A 21,101-nucleotide genomic window follows, 5' to 3' on the forward strand; every position below is an offset into this window, starting at 1 on the left:
AATGAAAATCAATCATTTCAGCACGATGGCAATTAACCAGAATCCAGTGCCCACTGAGAAGTATCTAGTCAACAAAAACTACAGAACCTCAGTAGGACAGTGGGGTCTGTGATGCTTTAAAAAAAAAAAAAATAACGTTTATTCATTTTTGAGAGAGATAGAGCATGAGCAGGGGATGGGTAAAGAGAGAGGGAGACACAGAATCTGAAGGAGGCTCCAGGCTCCAAGCTGCAGCACAGAGCCTGATGTAGGGCTGGAACTCACAGAACGAGAGATCATGAGCTGAGCTAAAGTCAGACACTTAACGGACTGAGCTACCCAGCTGCCCCTGTGATGTTTTAACTTAAGGTTATTTCCATCTCCCTTTTCTCTCCAGCTCAGTAGTAGCATGGTAGCCAAAAGCCAACAGCATTGCAGACAACACAGAAACCTGACATCTTTGGAGTGTTATTAAAGCGTGATCACCACTGGTTATCACATGGTCACTGAAAATGGGGTAGGGAATCCCAAGACTCTCTCCTTCTCCAAAAGCAAGTAATGGGCTGGCCCAAACTCAGAATCAGCTTCCAAAAAACTCTATAACACAGTCAAAAACTTACAGCAGCCAGGGGAAAGTCTGGTGAAGAAAGAAGCTGCTACTTTGCAGTAAACACTGTGACATTTTAAACAACCTTCCTACCATCTCCAAACCCCAGACAGGCAACAGCTATGACAATAGCAGTCCACATTCCTGCTACAGAGTGCTAGGAAGCAATACAGGCATTATTCTCAAAGAACTGTAGTTGTGAGTCTCAATCTGCCTGGCAGCTCCCATCAAGGACTGGTGAAAAGGCTTTCTTTTATTTTTCACAACTCTACATTCTCAGAGTGTTCCTAGGACACATTCTTGGGTAGCTTGTGCTGAAAACATTTAAAGGCACAGGTATTGGCCACAACAGCTGGAGCAAGAAACCACATTTGAGACAAGCAAATAACAGACTAAGAAGCCTGGGAAGGAAGTGGTTAGGAGAGGAGATAAATGTGGGAATAAGATCTTTTGAAAGTTTCTGCATATACCAGGATTATTAAGAAAGCCATGCATGCCAAAGAGCAGGATATATGCTCAGAGAAGGCTGGAGAAGAGTAAACTTTCACAGCTGACAGGTCTTTTGGCTCCATACAAGTAGGAAGTGAAAGCTGAAGTGGATTTATAAAAGGCCCAGATAAATGTTAAAGGAGGGCCCAAATGCAAAGCCAGTCTACAAATACTGGAAGAGTTTTTGTTTCTGTTTTGTTTTTAAATGGCTTCATGCCCAGTGTGGCACCTGTCTTGAGGCTTGAACTAATGACCATGGGATCAAGACCTGAGCTGAGATCAAGAGTCTGATGCTATACCAACTGAGGCACCCCAGTGCCCCAAGAGTTTTTTTCTTTTTACTTTTCTTCTTTTCTTTTGTCAAGTGTTTAAGGTAAATCTGTCAACACCAGCTGACCATTAAGCTAACAGAACAGATGCTTCCAGTGGCCATACATGAGAAGAATACAGACCTTACAAAAACAGAAAAGGCACTAAATAAGGAAACAGCAACACTGCACAACAAACAGCAAGAAGAACCTCTCAGGAAGGTAAAGAATCTGATTTTGAGGGGCGCCTGGGTGGCTTGGTCAGTTAATCGTCCGACTTTGGCTCAGGTCATGATCTCGCAGTCCGTGAGTTCGAGCCCCGCATCGCGCTCTGTGCTGACAGCTCAGAGCCTGGAGCCTGTTTCAGATTCTGTGTCTCCCTCTCTCTGTGACCCTCTCCCGTTCATGCTCTGTCTCTCTCTGTCTCAAAAATAAATAAATGTTTAAAAAAAAAAAAAAAAGAATCTGATTTTGAGGGAGGAGTTAAGATGGTGAAGTAAGGGGACTAGGATTCCCTTGTCCCTCAAACACAGCTGTAATGAGGTCAGATCACTTCGAACACCCAGGAAATCAATTTGTGGAGTTGCACAAGGATCTCCACAGGTGGAGGGAGACAGCTTGGCAGGATCAACGTGCGTGTGTGTGTGTGTATGTGTGTGTGAACTGACAGAGATAAAACGGAGTAGGCAGGGAAGGGAGGGAACCCCTTCTGTGGAGAGACAAAAGGGAGAGAAAGTGAGAGGGTTTTGGTATCAACTTAGCACAAGAGGAAAACCTCTCCAGACCACGGACTGGGGAATGAGAAATACATAGAGTGCCAGTTTCTATTTTGCAAACAGCCTTAGGAGCTGAAACTCAGAGGTAGCAAAATGTGCGACTTTCTTCCGACTTTCTCCAGATGGAATCTGCTACCTATGCGCGTGCCTGGGTGGGTAGAGAGCCAGCCCCTGGGCTCTGTAGCGATCTCAGGGGCACACTGGGAGAGAACAGTCCCCTTCCTCAAGTACTGTGGGAAGAAGGTTTATTGCCTCCCCAAGGACAAAAGAGGCCTTTTATCAGCTGACTGAGGGGTGCTACACCAAACATGGTCTGAGTGGTACAGGGCCCTTTAAGACATCGGGTTTTGAATCCCAGGCCTGAGCACCTAGAAGACACGGGATTACTGTGGAGCAGGGCAAACTGAACCCGTGCTATTCTTTGAGGGCTGCTTGAACAGTGTGGTTTGAGACATCCAGTCCAGGGAAGAGAGACCGGGGTGTCTCCATTTTTCTCCCCAATACCAATACAGTGGGACTTTGGAGAGCATCACAGCAACCCCCAGTGGAGGCAGGACCTACTTACACCGAACCCCACCCCTCCATGCCTGGCAACAGCTTATCCACTAGAGGATGACTAACTGACCCAAGGCAGCAGGCATCTCCTCCAGACAAGCGCAACCACCAGTTCCCCCACCACCCTTTTCCGTTTTTTTTAAAGGGTTACTTCAATTAACAAATCAAAGTGCCCTTGGTTGAAGGTCCAAACACTCCACTACTACAAGCAAGGAGGAGCTTTGCAGAGGACTGACCAGTGCGATAGAGCAGCCAAAACACAACAGAGTGCACGCAACACACTCCAGAAACATTTCTGAAGTGCCAGGCCCTGGACAGTGTATGACCCCTTTTTAATATAGTGGTACTTGCAGGTGCAGGACACATAACAAGCTATGAAAACACATAAAAGACAGAAACCTAACCAAAATGACGAAATGGAAGAACTCTCCTTAAAAGAAGAAAATTCAGGAAGAAATGGCAGCCAGAGAATTGCTCAAAACAAATATAAACAATATTTCTGAACAAGAATTTAGAATAACAGTCATAAGACTAATAGGTGGGCTTGAGAAAAGCATAGAAGACAGCAGAGAAATTATATCTGCAGAGGTTAAAGATCTACGAACTAGTCACAATGAATTAAGAAATGCTACAAATGAGATGCAAAATAAACTAGATACAGTGACAGCAAGTAAAGAAGAAGCAGAGCAGAAAACAGGTGAAACAAAAGACAAAATTATGGAAAATGATGAAGCTGAAAAAAGAGGGAAAGGAAATTACTAGATCACAAGGGGGAGAATTAGAGAGCAAAGTGATTCTATGAAATGAAAGTGTCTGTATCATAGGAGTTCCAGAAGAAGAAGGGCAAGAGAAAGGGGCAGAAGGTTTATTTGAACAAATTATACCTGAGAACTTCCCTAATCTGCGGAAGGAAACAGGCATCCAAGTCCATGAGGCACACTGAACTCCCTTCAAAATCAACAAAACAAAAACAACACATCAACACCACGACATATTATAGTGAAACTGGCAAAACACAAAGATAAAGAGAGGATTCTGAAAGTAGCTAGGGAAAAATGGTCCTTAACTTACAGGGGTAGACACATAAGGATGGTAGCAGAACTGTCCACTGAAACTTGGCAGACCAGAAGGGAGTGGCAGGAAATACTCAATGTGATGAAAAGGAAAAACATGCAGCTAAGAATCCTTTATCCAGGAAGGCCGTCACTCAGAATAGGAGAGAGAAAGGCTTTCCCAGACAAACAAAAACTAAAGGAGTTCATGACCACTAAACCAGCCCTGCAGGTGATCTGAACAGGGAGTCTGTGAGTGGAAAGCAGCAAAGACTACAAAGGACCAGAGACATTACCACAAACATGAAACCTACAGATAACACAATAGCACTAAATCCATAACTTTCAATAATCATTCTGAATGTAAATGGACTAAATGACCAAATCAAAAGTCAAAGAGTATCAGAATGGATAAAAAACAAGATCCATCTATATGCTGCCTACAAGAGACTCATTTTACACCTGAGGACACCACAGATTGAAAGTGAGGGGATGGATGGGACACCTGGGTGGCTCAGTTGGTTAAGTGTTAGACTTCAGCTCAGGTCATGATCTCATGGTTCATGGGTTCAAGCCCTGCAATGGGCTCTGTGCTGTCAGCACAGAGCCTGGAGTTCTGTGTCTCCTTCTCTCTCTCCCCCTCCACCACTCATGCTCTGTCTCTGTCTCTGTCTCTCAGAAATAAACATTAAAAAAAAAAAGAAGAAGAAGAAGGAAAGAAAGTGAGGGGATGGAGAACTGTCTATCATGCTACTGACGTCAAAAGAAAGCCAGAGTAGCCATACTTGTATCAGACAAACTAGATTTTAAAACAAAGACTATAACAAGACATGAAGAATGGCATTATTACATATATATAAAATTATACATATAATTAATTGGTCTATCCATCAAGAAGAGTTAACAATTGTAAATGTTTATGCCCCCAATGTGGAGGCACCCATATATATAAATCAATTAGTCACAAACATAAACAAATGTATAGATAATACTGTGATTGTAGGGGACTTTAATGCTCCACTTATAGCAATGGAGATATCATCTAGGTAGAAAATCAATAAGGAAACAATAGCTTTGAATTACACACTGGACCAGAAGGACTTAACAGGTATATTCAGAACTTTTCATCCTAAAGCAGCAAAATACACATTCTTCTTGAGTGCACATGGAACATTCTCCAAAAGAGATCACGTACTAGGTCACAAAACAGCCCTCAACAACTATAAAAGGATTGACATCATATCATGCATATTTTTCAGATCACAACACTATCAAACTTGAAATCAACCACAATAAAAAATTTGGAAAGCCCCCATATACAGGGAGGTTGAAGAATATCCTATTAAAGAATGAATGGGTCACCAGGAAATTAAAGAAGAACTTAAAAATATATGGAAGCAAATGAAAATGAAAACACAACAGTCCAAATCCTTTGGGATGGAGCAAAGGCAGTCCTAAGAGGAAAATACATTGCAATTCAGGCCTATCTCAAGAAGCAAGAAAGATCCCAAATACACAGCTTAACCTTACATCTAAAGGAGCTAGAAAAGGCAGCAGCAAAGAAAGCCCAAAGCCAACAGAAGAAGAGAAACAGTAATGATTACAGCAGAAATAAACAATATAGAATCAAAAAAAAAAAAAAACCCAGTACAACAGATCAATGAATCTAAGAGTCAGTGTTTTGAAAAAATAAACAAAATTGATAAACCCCTAGCCAAACTTTTCAAAAATAAAAGAGAGGACCCAAATAAATAAAATCACAAATGAAAGAGAGGAGAGATTACAACCAACACCACAGAAATACAAACAATTATTAGATAATATTATGAAAAATTATATGCCAACAAACTGGACAATCTAAAAGAAAGACAATTTCCTAGATACTCACTTACTACCAAAACTCAAACAGGAAAAAATAGAAAATTTGAACAGACCCATAACCAGTGAAGAAATTGAATTGGTTATCAAAAACCTCCCAACAAATCAGAGTCCTGGGCCAGATGGCTTCCCAGGGGAATTCTACCAGGCATTTAAAGCACAGTCAATACCTATTCTTTTCAAACTGTTCCAAAAAATATAAAAAGAAGGAAAGCTTCCAGACTCATTCTATGAAGCCAGCATTACCTTGATTCCAAAAGCAGACACAGATCCCACTAAAAAGGAGAATTAAAGGCCAATATCCCTGATGAACATGGATGCAAAAATTCTCAACAAGATACTAGCAAATTGAATTCAACAGTACATTAAAAGAATTATTTACCATGATTAAGTGGGATTCATTCCTGAACTGCAGGGCTGGTTGAATATTCACAAATCAATCAACATTATACATCACATTAACAGAAGAAAGGATACGAACCATGTGATCCTGTCAACAGATACAGAAAAAGCATTTGACAAAATACAGCATCCTTTCTTAACAAAAACCCTTAATATGGCCTTTTGTAGCAACATGGATGGAACTGGAGAGTGTTATGCTAAGTGAAATAAGTCATACGGAGAAAGACAAATACCATATGTTTTCACTCTTACATGGATCCTGAGAAACTTAACCGAAGACCATGGGGGAGGGGAAGGGGAAAAACAAAACAAAGTTACAGAGAGGGAGGAGGCAAACCATAAGAGACTCTTAAAAACTGAAAATAAACTGAGGGTTGATGGGGGTAGGAGGGAGGGGAAAGTGGGTGATGGGCATTGAGAAGGGCACCTGTTGGGATGAGCACTGGGTGTTGTATGGAAACCAATCTGACAATAAATTTCATATTAAAAAAAAACCCTCAAGGAAGTCAGGATATAAGGAACATACCTTCACATCATAAAAGCCATATATGAAAGACCCACACCTAATATCATCTCAATAGGGAAAAACTGAGAGCTTTCCCCCTGAGATCAGGAACACAACAGGGATGCCTACTCTCACCCCTGTTGTTTAACATAGTGTTTGAAGTTCTAGCCTCAGCAATCAGACAACAAAACAAAATAAAAGACATCCAAATTGACAAAGAAGTCAAACCTTCACTCTTTGCAGATGACGTGATATTCTACATAGAAAACCCAAAAGACTCCACCCAAAGCCTGCTAGAACTGATACATGAATTCAGCAAAGTCGCAGGGTACAAAATCAATGTGCAGAAATTGGTTGCATTTCTATACACCAATAATGAAGCAACAGAAAGAGAAATCAAGAAATTGATCCCATTTACAATTGCACCAAGAACCATAAAATACCTAGGAATAAACCTAACCAAAGATGTAAAAGATCTGTATGCTGAAAACTATAGAAAACTTATGAAGGAAACTGTAGAAGACAAAAAGAAATAGAAAAACATTCCGTGTTCATGGATTGGAAGAATAAATATTGTTAAAATGTCAATACTACCCAAAGCTATCTACACATTCAATGCAATCCCAATCAAAATTGCACTGGCATTCTTCTCAAAGTTAGAACAAACAATCCTAAAATTTGTACGGAACCACAAAAGACCCCAGATAGCCAAAGTAATGTTGAAAAAGAAAACCAAAATGGGAGGCATCACAATCCGACTTTAGCCTCTACTACAAAGCTGTAATCATCAAGACAGTATGGTATTGGCACAAAAACAGACACATAAACCAATGGAATAGAATAGAGAACACAGAATTGGACCCACAAATGTATGGCCAACTAATGTCTGACAAAGCAGGAAAGAGTATCCAATGGAAAAAAGACAGCCTCTTTAGCAAATGGTGCTGGGAGAATTGGACAGCGACATGCAGAAGAATGAAACTGGACAACTTTCTTACCCCATACACAAAAATAAATTCAAAATGGATGAAAGACCTAAACGTTAGACATGAAATCATCAAAATCTTAAAGGAGAAAAGAGGCAGCAACTTCTTTGACCTCAGCTACAGCAACATCTTACTTGACATGTCTCCGAAGGCAAGGGAAACAAAAGCAAAAATGAACCACTGGGACCTCATGAAAATAAAAAGCTTCTGCACAGCAAGGGAAACAACAAAACTGAAAGGCAACTGACGGAATGGGAGAAGATATTTGCAAATCACATATCAGATAAAGGGTTAGTATCAGAAATCTATAAAGAACTACCAAACTCAACACCCTAAAAACAAATAACCCAATGAAGAAATGGGCAGAAGACATGAATAGACACTTTACCAAAGAAGACATCCAGATGGCCAAGAGACATATGAAAAGATGCTCAACATCACTCATCATCAGGAAATATAAATCAAAACCACAATGAGATACCACCTCACACCGCTCTGAGTGGCTAAAATTCACAACTCAGGAAACTACAGACGTGGGAGAGGATGTGGAGAAAGGGAAACCCTCTTGCACTGTTGATGGGAATGGACACTGGTGCAGCCACTCTGGAAAAGAATGTAGAGGTTCCTCAAAAAATTAAAAATAGAATTATCCTATGACCCAGCAATTGTACTACCAAGTATTTATCCAAAGGATACAGGAATGGTGATTTGAAGGGGCACAGGCACCCCAATGTTTATAGCAGCACTATCAACAATAGCCAAATTATGGAAAGAGCCCAAAAGTCCATCAACTGATGAATGGATGAAGAAGATATATACACAATGAAATATTACTCAGTGATAAAGAAGAATGAAATCTTGCCATTTGCAACAACATGAATGGAACTGGAGAGTATTATGCTAAGCAAAATAGTCAGAGAAAGAAAGATATCATATGATTTCCCTCATATGTGGAATTTGAGAAACTTAACAGATGATCATAGGGGAAGGGAAGAAAAAGATAAAAACAGAGACAGAGGCAAACTGTAAGAGACTCTCAAATACAGAGAACTGAGGGTTGATGGGGATGGGGAAAATGTGTGATGGGCATTAAGAAGGGCACTTGTTGGGATGAACATTGGGTGTTAAATATAAGTGATGAATCTCCCGTAGCCAAGACTACGCGGTGTATTAACTAACCTGAGAATAAATTTTTAAAAAAAGAAAAAAAAAGGAATCTGATTTCAAGAGTTCCCATTCACAGCTGTGCCCCTTAAAACAGAGTCTGGGTCTCAGTCCTTGGGGGCATGGGCCCTCTGTCTCAGCCCTGGAATTGGTGACTGCTCCTTATACCTGCTATCCTATATTCTTTAGAGTTCTGTTTACTTCTGACTAGCCAATCTCTCATTACTGCAGTCCCATTATAGCTAATAATTCTTTATATTAAACTTTTCCTATTTAAATAATTGTGTGCTTTCTCTCTCCTGACTGGACCCACAATAATAAAGATCTTTAGGGGAGACTTAGTGGTTCAGTCAGGTAAGCTGACTCTTGATTTCGGCTTCGGTCATTGTCTCATGGTTCTTGAGTTTGAGCCCCACATAGTGCTCTGCTCTAGCATTGTGAAGCCTGCTTGTGATTCTCTCCCTCTATCTCTGCTCTTCCCTACTCACACTGTCTCTTTCTCCCTCAAGAAATAAATAAATAAAAATCTTTAAAAAATAAAATAAAATAAAGACCATTAGAAACACTAATCAAGAATTGAATTGCATAGGGGCGCCTGGGTGGCGCAGTCGGTTAAGCGTCCGACTTCACCCAGGTCACGATCTCGCGGTCCGTGAGTTTGAGCCCTGCGTCAGGCTCTGGGCTGATGGTTCGGAGCCTGGAGCCTGTTTCAGGTTCTGTGTCTCCCTCTCTCTCTGCAGCTCCCCCGTTCATGCTCTGTCTCTCTCTGTCCCCCCCAAAAAAAAAGACGTTGAAAAGAATTGAATTGCATAGGACAAGATAGGGGGTTCACGAGTTCAAGCCTCATGTCGGGCTCTGTGCTGACAGCTCAGGGCCTGGAGCCTGCTTCAGATTCTGTGTCTCCCTTTCTCTCTCTGTCCTTCCCCCACTCAAGCTCTGTCTCTGTTTCAAAAAAAATAAACATTTAAAAAAAAAATTTTTTTAAAAGAAACAAGAGAGGGAAGGTACTACAGAGCCTAAGGACATTAAAAATATAACAGAATGTTTGGCAAGAAAACAAGAAAAGAAAGAAAAGGTAGTAGAAATGGAAAAGAAAACTGTCCATTGATCTCAAATACCAGGATAAACCATTAGAGTTAATAAGGAAATCTGGCAAGGTTAATGACTACAAGGTCAATATGCAAAAAAATCAGTTGTATCAGCAAAAAAAGAAATTTAAAAACAGTACCATTTACGACAGCATCAAAGCCCCACTAAATATCTAGAAGTAACTTTAATAAAAGACATGACCTTTACACTGAAAAGTAAAAAAATATATATATTGAGAAAAACTAAAGACCAAAATAAGAGGAAGTGTACTCTTCCATGTTCATGGAGTAGAAGATTCCATAACACGTAAAGATAACTTTACATAAATCAAGTGACCTATACAATCACCTGGTTTATGATAAAGGTAACATTACAGTATAATAAAGAAAGGATGATCTTTTCAATAGGTTATGCTGGACCAACTGGATAACTGCCTAGAAAAATATGAATGTTAACTCCCTTCCTCATTATTTATACAATAAACACCAAATGTATTATAGATCTAAGTGTAAAAATTAAACAGTAAAAGCCTCAAAACAAAACTCAGACGAATATCTTCATAACATTAGGATAAACATTTTTTACTATGTTAACTAACCAAAATTTAAATAAAAGCTTGAAATTAAAAAAAAATTTCTTACATAGGACACAAAATGCAGTAACAAAAAAGGCAAAAGAATAATAAGTTGACTACACTAACATTAGTATCTGTTCATCAAAAGACAAGGTTAAGAGCATATAAAACCAAGCCACAGAGGAAGATAATTAATATTTCAATAAAGTTCTTAAACTTGGAAATTTTTAAGACCTCTTAAAAATTAAAAATAGAGAAGACCCCAAAGAAAAATGGTGAAAAGATTTTAAGTAACACTACCTCAAAGTTAACAAATGAAAAAAATGTTCAATTTTATTAGCTATCAGGAAAATACAAATTAAAATCACAATGAGAAACCTCTATACATCTAACAATACCAAGGAACAGTGAGGATGCAGAAAATGGAGAATGCTCATACTCTGCCATGAGACTGTAAGTGGTAAAACTACTCTGGAAAACTATTTGGAAGCATCTTCTAATGTATGAATTCATTTAATCCTTAATACTTTGAGACAAGTAACCGTTATTACCCTCATTTTATAAATGAGGAAATGTATCACACAAAAAAGTAACATGCCCAAGGCTACACAACAAAAATCAAAGAATTCGTATTCCAACCTAGGTAGTGTGATGAAGAGTCCAAGCTGTCAACCATTATGCTTCTCTTTATATAAGTAAAAAAGGTAAGAACATATACTCTTAGACTAACCAATTATGTTCTTGTTGGGAAACTAAAATCAGAAGACAATTGGAACTTCAAAAATAGAAGGTGTTTTGAGATTAAGGGTCAGGATATAGGCCAAGAGTAGACTTAAGAGTAAGAGAAATAGAAAGTGGTAAAAAGTTTGCTGTCAGAAACTCAGTTTGAGACTGGTTCCAACATTTAACAAAAGGAATGCATTTACGTAGCATCACTATATTATTTAAAGACCCAGTACTTAACCATTAGACATAAACCTTCTTGAGGGTAGCTTTTTATACTGGTAATCAATCCTAGTACCTAGCAGTGTCTGGCAAATCTTAGATGCTCAATAAATATTTAGTGAATATAACCAACTCTCTTTTTCAAAATGACTGTCCTGTATCTACTACAAAGAATAAGTTATGTTTCTGACAAGACTAAGAGAACTCTCTCAGAAGTTAATAGATACTTCTTTAAATATTCAAGTCTGTCTTACTAGTAATATATGTCCCAACTATATGTAAATGTAACTAAATGTAAAGTCGTTGATCATCAGATCTTTCATTTCATAAAATTTGGCTTTTTACAAAGAACAGTTTTTTTTTTAATTTTTCAAAAGACAAAAAACAAAAAACAGCTCTGATGAAAAATACTGAACAACACAGTAACCAGCAAGGAACATAATTCTTCCCAAATCAACTCCTGCATATTAGCAGTTTCCAGAAAAATAAAGGAAACCAAATATACAGTCCTAAAAAGTCCATAAATAAAAGGCTTTGTTCTTAGAATAAACTCAGTTTTGGTTTTAATTATTCAATGAATTATTAAGCTTTGTCCCTAATGAAAATTCAAATATTCAGACTATCCCTGATAGCTGAGTTCAGTTTTCCTGAATTGTATAAATCAATGAAAAGAAAGTAAAATAATATAAATGAAAATATAGAAATTAACTTAAATCACCCTAAATTTAACCCAGATGGAGATACCTACTTACAACATTTTTGTACCTAGCTTTTCATATGCTTTTCTATGGGATGAATATCCATCTATAAATGTGCATACATGTGTGTATATAGATATACTTTGGAAAACGTACTAATACTATACAAACTGTTTTGTATGCTGGTTTTTTCACCTACCATTATGTTATGGGTTGAATTGTATCCCCCCAAAAAAATCTTACAGTCCTAACCCACAGTACCTGTGGATGAGACCTTTTTTGGCAAGAGGCTCTTTACAGATGTGCAAGATGAGCACATTAGGGTGGATCTTGATACAATATGACTGCGTCCTTATAAAAAAAGGATACACACATGGAGACCTCCTTATAAACATGAAGGCAGAGAATGGAGTGATACATCTTACCAGACAAGGAACACCAAAGATTGCCAGCAAAACCAGAAACCAGGAAGAAACACAAGACAGATTCTCCCTCACAGTCCTCAGAAGGAGTCAACCCTGCTGACACCTTGATCTTGGATTTCTAGCCTCCAGAGCTGTGAGACAATATATTTCTGTTTTTTAAGCCATCAAGTTTGTGATACTTTGTTATGCCAGCCCAAACAAACACCATCTTAAAATAATCCCCATATATTAATAAATAAACGTCTGCCGTCTTTTTAATGTCTTTATTCTGATCCATTGTAAGGATTCACTATCATTTAAATAATCCTCTACTATTGGGCATTTAAGTATTTCCAATTTCTGCTATAATAAACAATGCTTCAGTAATCATCTTTGTACATACATCTATTTCCATTTGGCTTCCCTTACATATGAAATTTCTGAGTTAAATAGTAATCATTTTTTAAGCTTTTGATATATATAGCCATGCTGCCTTGCAGAAGCACTTACCAATTTATATTGTTATCAGCAATATCAAAGTACCCATTTCCCACACCTCTGATATAAGTAGGTATTGTCATTAAAAAAAAAGACCCTGTCAGCCTAACAGGTAAAAAATATCTCAACATGGCTTTAATTGGCTTATTTTGCTAATTACTGGTAGGGTTTAGACAAGCTTCAAATATTTAGAGGCCATTTAACATGTTTTCTTCAATGTACTCCATGTTCACATCTTTAGCCATTTTTCTTTTGGAGCTTATATTTCTTTAAATTTATTTTAATGTTTATTTATTTTTGAGAGAGAGAGAGAAAGTGAGGGAAAGTGCCCCTGGAGCTTATATTTCTAATAATGTATAAAAGATTTTATACGTAGTTGGTTTTTAAATGAAATCCGAGGGGGCACCTGGGTGGCTCAGCCAGTTGAATGTTTGACTTTGGCTCAGGTCATGATCTCGCAGTTTGTGGGCTTGAGCCCCACGTCCAGCTCTGTGCTGACAGGTTGAGACCCTGGTGCCAGCTTCAGATTCTGCGTTGCTTTCTCTCTCTCTGCCTCTCCCCCAATGGTGCTGTGTCTCTATCTCAAAAATAAACATTAAAAAAAAAAGGGAATCCTGGGATCTTTCATTTAAATTAAATCCAGGGTGGGGCTCCTGTGTGGCTCAGTCAGTTGAGCATTGGCTCAAGTCATGATATCATGGTTCATGGAATCAAGCCCCACATCAGGCTCTGCACCAACAGCATGGAGCCTGCTTGGGATTCTCTCTCTCCCACTCTCTGTCTCCCTCGTTTGTACTCTCTCTCTCTCTCTCACTCAAAATACATAAATAATCTTTAAAAAAAGAAAGTCTTTAGGTAATTATTGTGAAATTATTAGAATTTCAGAGAAGCAAATGATTTTCAATTCCACCTTGCATTAGGTTATTATTGTGACTGCAAACTTAAAAAAGATTTTTTAAAAAAGGGGAAAAAAAAACCTAGCCAAGCAAAACTACATCCTAGGGTAGCAGAACAAGCTAGAGAAGAAATGTGCCAGACTGGAATGATATCCTGATCCTACTACTTACGAGCTATATGACCTTGGACTGGTTAATTTAACCACTCTATGGTTCCTCATCTGTAAAAAGGGGTAAATAACAACACCTATTTATAAAATTGTTGTGAGGCTTAAATGAGTTCATACAATCCACTGGACCAACAAACTCAACAATTTTCACTATTAACTATTACTAAGCTGTCAATTAAGAAGATTCTGGATAATAGTCCTAAATTACAAATCCAGAAATAGTTATTAAATCAGAATTTTTCCCACAAGTGACAGGAAAATATGGGGTTTCAGCACAGAGAATAGAGAAGTTACACTCACAGAATTAAAGTGGAGGTTTACACACAGCCTTGGAGCAAAGATGGTCAGGACAGGAAGGAACCAGAAGTCAAAGGATGAGGTTTGAAAGGATTAGAGAAGAATCCGAACAAAGAACTCAGATCTGGACAAAAAAACAAAAACAAAAAAAGGCAAAAAGATTATTATATGAATATAAAGTAACATTTATTTGGGGGGGGGGGAATAACTCTGGTAACAGCACTCTTCCCTCAAAGAAAAATATTGGTAAGGAAAAGGAAGATGTTCTGACAGCAGCACTCTCTAGTCATATTCTTCCTGATTAAACATTTAACTAGTATTTCTGATGACTAAGTAACTTGCTTGTACTACGGGATTGACAATATAAACTCAAAATATATTTCTCACATTTGGACCCAGTCTATGAACCAAAACTTAAAACTATGATGGCAAGAAACATGAAAATTTGGAAATATTTTCCATCTTGATTTGCCTTTAATCAGGTAGGAGGAGAAAAATCTGGAATACAGAACAAAAGCAAAGAAGAAAGTTTGGGAAATAGAGCCTATGATAAAAGATTAAAAAGTTAGAATTACTTAGTTTGAAGTACAGAAGAAAGAATAATTAAGGCTTACAATAAATATTACTTTAAAAAAAAAAAGGTATTTCTGTCACCACTGAAAGCAAAGCAAGGAGAAATGGGCAAAACTCCCTGGAGCTATACAATTAAATACGAAAAGATGTTGGTTACTGGCAAATGTTAGGTATTTAAACAGAACAGAAAAGAAGATTCTGACTTGTGAATGTTCAGAGAAAGGCAACCTAACTGCTTCCAGGGAGGACGATGAGGGATGACAAAACAGGCGTGACAACCCAAGTAGGAAGCCTAATAGGCCTTGAGAACATGATGTGAACAAAGCTAATAAGGTTTGTTTGACACACCAAACAGGAATGATAACAATGAGAGGGTGGAGATTTGGTATATAAGTCTCCTGACGGGCCAGTAGAAATAGGAACTGGAAGGAGAGAGACTAATCAACATCCAGCCATGGATAAAGGCCTTGGTTCGTCTGTTTTTAGGAGGAAAACTGTGCAGAGGAGTCAATGTATTAATGCTTCCAGTAAACTCAGCAAGCCAGCCTCAAGTCTTTTTTTTTTTTTTTTCAGCCTCAAGTCTTGAATAGAAAGTATTAGTTTCAAACAAAACTCTGATAAGGAAAAAATGGCATTAAGTACTTATTAAATGTTATTTTTAAAAAGTAGTTGAGTCAATTATGCATCCTCTTAACAGCTTTCAGGTATTCTATAACTCAAAAAAGTTACAGAAGGGCTTATAATGTGCATTTAAGAACATTTTTAGGAGGAATGAACAAAGTAATAGAAGATGAGAAGGTAAAGAAAATAAAACTGACCCATGTTGGGGCACCTGGATGGCTCAGTCAGTTAAGCATCTGACTCTTGATTTTAGCTCAGGTCATGATCTCATGGTGGTTGTGAGATGGAGCCGTGCATCTCTCTTAAGATTCTCTCTCTCCCTCTGTCCCCCATCCCTCAGAAAAGAAAGAAAGAAAATCTACTTTTCAAACAAACAAAAAAAAAAAGAGAGCTATTTCTTGAGTAGTAGTTACTGTGTCCTAAGACCTGTAGTTGGGAATTTTAAATCATTATTTCACATCATCCTCACAGGAAATTTGTAATGTAGATGTTATTAAGATAAGGAAATGAAAGCTCAGAAAGGCCAAGTAACATACAAACCATCATGCAGATACTAAATGGTAGAAGCAAGATTCAAAGCTTCTTGCCCAAGCTTAATCTTCACACTGTAAGATAATCCTATTTCCAAGGAGCTACATCAAACATACAACAAAATAAATAACTACATTTTGAAGCACAAAGGTAAGAAAAAAGGAGATGGAAAACACAATCTAAGAAGGGAGAAAGATAAGAAAATCAATTTAATTTTGTCATGTCAGGTTGTTACTGTAGTTTAAAGAAGGTGCATGAAGAAGGGTACATAACTAAACTGGATACTAGAGTAGGAGTTGGCCAGGCAACATGAGAAGCCTATTTCCTAAGAGAGAAGATGGGGCACCTGGGTGGCTAAGTCAGTTAAGCATCCGACTTCAGCTCAGGTCATGATCTCAGGGTTAGCGCATTGAGCCCTGCGTTGGGCTCTGTGCTGACAGCTCGGAGCCTGAAGCCTGCTTTGGATTTGTGTTTACCTCTTTCTCTCTGCCCTCCCCCACTTGCACTCTGTCTCCCTCTCAAAAATAAACATTAAAAAAATACATATTTTTTTAAATAGAGAGATGAGTTTGACTCATAGAGAAAACAAAGGAGACAATGACTAAACTTTAAACTGGTCAGGTTTTGTTTTTGGTTTTTTTTGCTAATTTTTTTAGAAGTCTGGACACTTAACCAACTGAGCCACCCAGGTGCCCCTAACCTTGTTTGTTTTAATAAATGTTTCCTAAGGGTCTATTCTACACCAAGAGCCAAGTATACAGACATAATTAATACAGAATAGTCCTTCCCTGCATAGAGCATACAGTTTAGGACACAGACATTCAAAGAATTACACAAAATGTAATTAACAAAATGGAAAGTGTTGTGAAGGAAAAGTACAGACTGTTATGACAGCATCTAAAAGGGGACAGTGGAATAATTAGAGATGGTTTCCCTAAGGAGTGACATTCAAACTAAGAGCGAAAAGATGAACTTGCATTTACTAGGCATGTGAGTAGTTAGAGGAGACAATCTAAGCGATGAGAACAGCATATACAGAGGCCTTGAGACAGGAGAGGACAAGGTATAAAACTAAAAGAAAACCAAAGTGGCTAGAGTATAAGCACAAATAAGAATGAGAAATGAGGGTGGAAAAGTAGGCAAGCTAAATCACAAATGGCCTTTAAAACTTACATTAAATATTCTGGAATTTGTCCCAAGAGCAAAGGGAAGCCAGTGGAGGTTTTTGATTAAGGAAATAATAAAATAAGAATTGCAGGGGCGCGTGGGTGGCTCAGTTGGTTAAGTGTCCAACTTTGGCTCAGGTCATGATCTCATGGTTCACAAGCTCGAGCCTTGCGTTGGGCTCTGTGCTGCCAGTTCAGAGCCTGGAGCCTGCTTCAGATTCTGTGTCTCCCTCTCTCTCTGCCCCTCCCTCACTCATGCTCTGTGTCTCTCTTTCTCTCTCAAAAATAAATAAAAACAGGGGTGCCTGGGTGGCTCAGTCGGTTCAGCGTCTGACTTCGGCTCAGGTCATGATCTCATGGTCCATGGGTTCAAGCCCCACATCAGGCTCTGTGCTGACAGCTCGGAGCCTGGAGGCTGCTTCGGATTCTGTGTCTCCCTCTCTCTCTGCCTGTCCCCTGCTTGCACTATGTCTCTCTCTGTCAAAAATAAATAAACATTAAAAAAAAATAAAAATAAATAAATAAAAACATTTTTAAAAAATTAAACTAAGAATTGCATTTTGAAAATATCTATTCTCACAGGTTTTGAATCTCAAGTCCACAGACACAAAAGGGTCTCTACCTAGAATCCAGGAGTTCATGAAATTGAATGAAGGAGAAAAATCTTTATTTTTTACTCACCCCTGATTGAAATTTAGCATTTCTTTTAATTGTGAATATAGGTCCTTTGACTCTGTCATCTATACAAATTTCAAATATGTACACATCATATGACACTTATTACAAAACTCTCAAAATAATGGTTTTGTCCCTCATAATGCCATTACTTTAAAAATTTTTTTTTTCAACGTTTTTTATTTATTTTTGGGACAGAGAGAGACAGAACATGAACGGGGAAGGGGCAGAGAGAGAGGGAGACACAGAATCGGAAACAGGCTCCAGACTCCGAGCTGTCAGCACAGAGCCCGATGCGGGGCTCGAACTCACGGACCGCGAGATCGTGACCTGGCTGAAGTCGGCCGCTTAACCGACTGCGCCACCCAGGCGCCCCGATAATGCCATTACTTTAATATTATGGAAGTTTTGGGGCACCGGGGTGGTTCAGTCGGTTAAGCATCCAACTCTTGATCTCAGCTCAGGTCTTGATCTCAAGGTTATGAGTTCAACCCCTGTATTGGGCTCCATGCCCCAATCCATCAGTTAGTTAATTTATGAAAGTTTTGTACCCTATGATCCAGCAATCACACTATTAGGTATTTAAAGAATACAAAAGTACTAATTCAAAAGGATACATGCACTTCAATGTTTAAAGTAGCATTATTTTTTGTTTTAAAAATTTTTTTAACGTTTATTATTTATTTTTGAGAGAGAGGGAGACAGGAGCGCAAGTGGGGAAGGGACAGAAAGAGAGGGAGACACAGAATCCAAAGCAGGCTCCAGGCTCTGAGCTGTCAGCAGAGCCTGACACAGGGCTCAAACCGTGAGATCACGACCCGAGCCAAAGTCAGATGCTTAACTGACTAATCCACCCAGGCGGCCCTAAAGCAGTATTATTTACAATAGCCAAATTATGGAAATAGCTCATGTCCATCCATTGATAAATGAATAAAGAAGATGTGGTGTATATGTATACAACGGAATATTAATCACCCATAAAAAGAAGGAAATCTTTTGCATTGTTGTTGCCATTTGCAACAACATGGGTAGAGTGAGAGAGTATTATGATAAATAAGTCCGTCAGAAAAGACAGTATTTTCCATCAGAAAATACCATATGATTTCACTCATATGTGGAATTTAAAACACAAAACAAAGAAGCAAAGGGAGGGAAAAAAATTAGAGAGAGAGAGAGAGAGAGAGAGAGAGAGAGAGAGAGAGAGGCAAACCAAGAAACAGATTCAACTGTACAGAACAAACTGATGGTTACCAGAAGGGAGATAGGTGATGGGAATTAAGGAGTGTACTTGTGATGACTACCAGGTGATTTATGGAATTGCTGAATCATTATATTATACACCTGAAACTAATATAACACTAATGTTAACTGAAATTTAAATAAAAAAAAAAATAAAAAATTAAAATAGAATCCATTAAATGTAAAAACTTAATTAAAATTATGGAAGTTTTAGAAACATTGCTAGATCTTGTTATTTAATGAATTAATAATGATGTATAGAGGCACCTGGGTGGTTCAGTCGGTTGAGCATCCGATTTCGGCTCAGGTCATGCTCTCACATGAGAGTTTGAGCCCCGCATCAGGCTCACTGTTCTCAGCACAGAGGCTGCTTTGGATCCTCTGTCCCCCACTCTCTCTGCCCTTACCCCGCCTGCGCTCTCAAAAATAAATAAAACGTTAAAAAAAATAATGAAGATGAGGTACATACATTAAAATATCACAAATTTTTAAAAAATAATATTCTTATTAGTATATCGTTTTCCCTTGTAGTTACACATATTTTTAAGTTTATTTATATATCTTAAGAGAGAGAGAGAGCATAAAAGCAGGTGAGGGGCTGAGAGGAGAGACAGAATCCCAAGCAGGCTCTGTGCCATCAGCACAGAGCCCCAATGTGGGGCTCAAACTCACGAACAAAGAGATCATGATCTGAGTCAAGATCAAGGGTCAGATGTCCAACTGAGAGCCACACAGACAGCCCTGTAGGTACACATTTTAAAATGTTATTCTCAGAAGGACTCCATAGGTTTCACTAAAGGTACAAGGGATATGTGTCATAAGAAGAGTTTAAGAATCCCTGCAGAGGATAGAAAACGGATTAGGGGAGAAGGGCAGAGAGAAGTTAAAAAAACAAGCAATCGAGGTAAGATTATGGAAGCTTAAACTAGGATGGTGGCAGTGCTGATTGAAAGAAGATCAATTTGAAAGATATTTGGAAGGTAAAATTGAGAGTAGAGACTCTTTTCAAATGTAATTATCAAAGAATAATGTTATAAGTGCTTATAATAAAATGGAAATAAAAATGCAGAATCTAGGGGCACCTGGTTGACTCAGTCAGTAAAGCATGTGACTCTTGATCTTGGGGTTGTGAGTTTGGATGTAGAGATTACTTAAAAATAAAATCTTAAAAACAATTCAGAATCTAAAACTATCAATATAGTATGATGCTGATTAAAATTCTAATGTGTACAGAAAAAATAAAATGATAGAAAGCATTTTAAAATGTTGAACATGGTTATCAATGAGTAATGGATAGCATTAAAAATGTTTATTTTTTTTCCTTAGGATTTCCTAAATTTTTCCATATTTTATAAAATGAATCAGAAAAAAGTAAACATAATTTTAGTTATTTTGGGGGAAATTCTAATGGCATGGAAAAACGTTTGTGATACGTTTTAAGGTGAAAAGCATATAAAATTATACATACAGTATGATCTCCACCACACATACATCTATAGTGATATTATGAATGATTTATTTAAAGTTAATGCTTTCTGGGGCACCTGGGTGGCTCAGTCGGCTAAATGTCCAACTCTTGACTTCAGCTCAGCTCATCATCTCACTAATTTGTGAGTTTGAGCCCCACATCGGGCTCTGAGCTGATGGCACAGAGCCTGCTTGGGATCCTCTCTCTCTCTCTGCCACTCCCCCACTTTCTCTCTCTCAAAATAAACATTATAAAAAAAATAATAATAAAGTTAATGTTTTCCGGGGTGGCTGAGTGGCTCAGTTGGTTGAGCATCCGACTTCAGCTCAGGTCATGATCTCATAGTCCGTGAGTTCCAGCCCCGGGTCAGACTCTGTGCTGACAGCTCAGAGCCTGGAGCCTTCTTTGGATTATGTGTCTCCCCCTCTCTCTGCCCCTCCCCGACTTGTGCTCTGTCTCTGTCTCTCTCTCTCAAAAATAAACATTAAGAAAAATAAAAAATAAAATGTTTTCTACAGCAACCATACATTAATTTTATAAATTCCATTATTAAAAA

At 38.3% G+C, this 21,101-nt stretch overlaps 1 protein-coding gene across 3 annotated transcripts in view; it reads right to left on the bottom strand.

Annotated features, from left to right (window-relative positions):
• LOC131499941 (cytochrome P450 20A1) overlaps positions 1–21,101 on the bottom strand; it is a 76,973-nt gene that overhangs the window by 43,086 nt on the left and 12,786 nt on the right. The window contains exon 1 of one of the 3 annotated variants that reach the window (XM_058708544.1): positions 14,276–14,387. The exons of the other annotated variants lie outside the window; for them this stretch is intronic. The gene's annotated coding sequence lies outside the window, so the exon portion shown is untranslated. Of the gene's footprint in view, positions 1–14,275; positions 14,388–21,101 lie in introns of those variants that run through there. 3 annotated transcript variants of the gene reach the window in all.

Source organism: Neofelis nebulosa, chromosome 2 (assembly GCF_028018385.1).
Source record: "Neofelis nebulosa isolate mNeoNeb1 chromosome 2, mNeoNeb1.pri, whole genome shotgun sequence".
Taxonomy (NCBI): Eukaryota; Metazoa; Chordata; class Mammalia; order Carnivora; family Felidae; genus Neofelis; species Neofelis nebulosa.